Source organism: Aegilops tauschii, chromosome 2, assembly GCF_002575655.3.
Source record: "Aegilops tauschii subsp. strangulata cultivar AL8/78 chromosome 2, Aet v6.0, whole genome shotgun sequence".
NCBI classification, from domain to species: Eukaryota; Viridiplantae; Streptophyta; class Magnoliopsida; order Poales; family Poaceae; genus Aegilops; species Aegilops tauschii.
Genome location: NC_053036.3, coordinates 647,554,579 through 647,557,198, shown reverse-complemented (window position 1 = coordinate 647,557,198; position 2,620 = coordinate 647,554,579). Strand labels below are relative to the sequence as shown.

The window sequence follows — 2,620 nt, the reverse complement described above, 5'->3', positions numbered from 1 at the left end:
GGCGTGATTGGTATCAGCATCTTCCATCCACGTGGAGGTCATAGCAAGCCTGGGAGGAGTAGTAACCCACGCCATGGCAGAGAGACCTTTGATCCAGCGCGCCATTTTGGGGGTAAAGAGAGCTCCCTCTCCGATTTACATTACTAGAAAGTAGAAACCACATTTTTTTACAACTAGTAGGGACCAACAAACAAGGAAAATGAAACCAAACTACGATGAATGATCGAAGGACACAAAATGGGAGTACTTCCCCTAGTACCCAAATTCCATCAAACCCTGGGAGTTAACATGGCAGATCTCTGGGGAATGATTAACTAAAGCAACATAATCTTATATTACGAGACGGAGGGAGTACTTACTAAAAGGAGTTTTAAGAGTGCTCTTTTGAAGAAATAGACTTTCGCCCCGCTATATAGATATAGCAATAACCCGATACAACATTTCGATTAACGCTAGGGCTAATAGCACAAGCACGTCCAAAAGAAAATACAAGAGAAAATAAGAGAAAAAAAATGCCAACAATGCCGGATCAACGAAAGCTACGGCACCCCGCGACCGCTGTGCCCACCGAAGATAACCACCACGCTCCAAAGCCACCGAGTTGCCATGTACCAAGCATCACCTTCACGAAGGGATGCGACGATGACGACGCTGCTGCCCGGACGAATCCTAGGATTTCTCCCGGTACATGGAGGGTAGTGGGGGGAGAGGGTCACCTGACGCCTTCAAGAAGGATGGCGGCGCCCGCAGGCATCACCGCGTCGGTGCCGGCAAGACCCGAGATGGATTTCTCCCGACCCCTCGCGCCCACCACCCAGGACCAGCCTTCGGCTCCACCACACCCGCCGCCAACCAACATGCGCCAACATAGTCACGAGGACACCCGCCGCCCGCCAACATGCGTCAACATGTGCCACCAGCACGACGCCCTTCAACAATGTTAAGAGTGTTCTTTTAACAGAGACAGGACCAAAAGTAAAAAATCAGCAGCAGCGTAAGTCTTCAAAGCAGCGCATGTGTGGAGGGTTGGGACTAACAGAATCATGGCACGTCATTCAGCTGAAAGTCCTGCAACATGAAAGACAAAGCGTGCAATTCACTTTAGGAGACCCTGAGCTCACACCTGGCTCAAGCCATGGACTGTTCGCATCTAATCTTTCCTTTTGTTCAATTTTTTTATGGAGGCTGCTTGTGAAGGATACTCTAATAGAGTTCACAAGTAGCTAGGTTGTTCCAGCATAGCTGGTTATATTGTACACCCCCCCTCCCCCTTGGCCAATACCTCCGCTATTAGTATATAATTGTTTGACAATAAAGCCAACTATCATGGTGTTCTCAAGGCAATTACATTCTTTTTTTGCGGAAAAAACTCCCAATCTATTCATCTTCACTCAGGGTAGTACAACGAACACTAAAAATAATAAAAATTACATCCAGATCCGTAAACCACCCAGCGACGACTACAAGCACTGAAGCGAGCCGAAGGCGCGCCACTGTCATCGCCCCTCCCTCGCCGGAGCCAGACAAACCTTGTTGTAGTTGACAGTCGCGAAGTCGTCGTGCTAAGGCCCAATAGAACCAAAGCACCAGAACAACAACCGCCGCAGATAAAGAGTGTAGATCAAAAGGATCCAACTTGAAGACACACAAATGAAGACGAACGACGAACAGATCCGAGCAAATCCAGCAAAGACAGATCCGTCGAAGACACACCTCCACAGGCCCACGAATGATGCTAGACGCATCACCGAAACCGGGGCTAGGCGGGGAGACCTTTATTTCATCTTCAGGGAGCCGCCGCCGTCTCGCCTTCCTGAGTAGGACACAAACCCTAACAAAGCTCGAAAAAAGATCTAAAAACAGAGGCCTCACTAGTAGAAAAAGGGGCTTTCGTTTGGGCCTGGCCAGACCATTAGTCCCGGTTCTGCCACGAACCGGGACCAATGGAGGCATTTGTCCCGGTTCGAGAGCCCAGGGGGCCGGCCGGGGCCTCGTGCGCATTGGTCCCGGTTCGTCTGGGCCCATTTGTCCCGGTTCTTGGCACGAACCGGGACCAATGGGCCGCGCTCCTGGCCCACAACCATTGGTCCCGATTCGTGGCAGGAACCGGGACAGAAGGATGGCCTTTAGTCCCGGTTCCATCCACGAACCGGGACAAATTAGTTGCCTATATATACCCCATCGCCGGCGAGCATAGCACTCCACAGTGCTCTTTTTTTGCTGGCCGGCGAGGGGGAGGGCATTGGGTGCTCTAGCTCACCTCCTATGCACTATGAGGTGTTCGATGAAATGCCCGAGCCACACTAGTTAAGATTTCTCCTCTCGAAGCTCGACCTCCGAGCTCCATTTTTCCCGAGATTTGTCTAGGTTTATATTAGCGGTCCGTCACGCCCCGTCCCCGTCTTCACCGCCGTCGATCGCCCGCGCCGATCTCGTCGCCAGGACCACCGTGGTGAGCCTCTTGTTCTTATCTTCTTTCTGGAAAAAAATTCTTACTTTACATAGATACTTGTCTAATTTTCTTACTTTTGACACACATAATTATATATAATGCATGCAGATGAACCGGCAATGGATGTACGGTGACAGACACACCTCCGAGTACATTAAGGGCGTGCAC

The 2,620-nt window shown here is 50.6% G+C and overlaps 1 pseudogene; it reads left to right on the top strand.

Moving 5' to 3' along the window:
* The first annotated feature begins 2,028 nt into the window (after positions 1 to 2,028).
* LOC120975081 (small nucleolar RNA SNORA57) lies at positions 2,029 to 2,160 on the top strand (annotated as a pseudogene).
* The last annotated feature ends 460 nt before the right edge of the window (positions 2,161 to 2,620 follow it).